The 314-nt window shown below is 43.9% G+C and overlaps 1 pseudogene; it reads right to left on the bottom strand.

Moving 5' to 3' along the window:
* Positions 1-71, bottom strand: part of LOC115062639 — a 144-nt pseudogene extending 73 nt beyond the window's left edge.
* Between the last annotated feature and the right edge of the window lie 243 nt (positions 72-314).

Raw genomic sequence — 314 nt, 5'->3', positions numbered from 1 at the left:
ACAACTCTTTCTTTTGTGTCTTTGTGTATCAACCAAGTCAACACACACACACACACACACACACAGGAGCTATAGAACAATTCCCTTGAGCATAGAGTGGTCTTGGATCTCAGAGGAGCTAAGAAATCTTGCCTAACAAGGTGCTGTTGGAAGAACCCAAATGCAGACAAGATTGACTTGGCCAAGCAGTTGCCTGTTGCCTCAGACAGTGCACGAGAACTTCCCGGCATGGTGAGCACTCTTACCAACTGACTATCTTGCCATCTGGGTATCAACAAATTAGAATGTACAGTATAATGACCTTGTTGTAGATT

Source organism: Mus pahari, chromosome 19 (genome assembly GCF_900095145.1).
Source record: "Mus pahari chromosome 19, PAHARI_EIJ_v1.1, whole genome shotgun sequence".
NCBI classification, from domain to species: Eukaryota; Metazoa; Chordata; class Mammalia; order Rodentia; family Muridae; genus Mus; species Mus pahari.
Note: the sequence above shows the minus strand (reverse complement) of the source record. Positions and strands in the feature narration are given on the sequence as shown.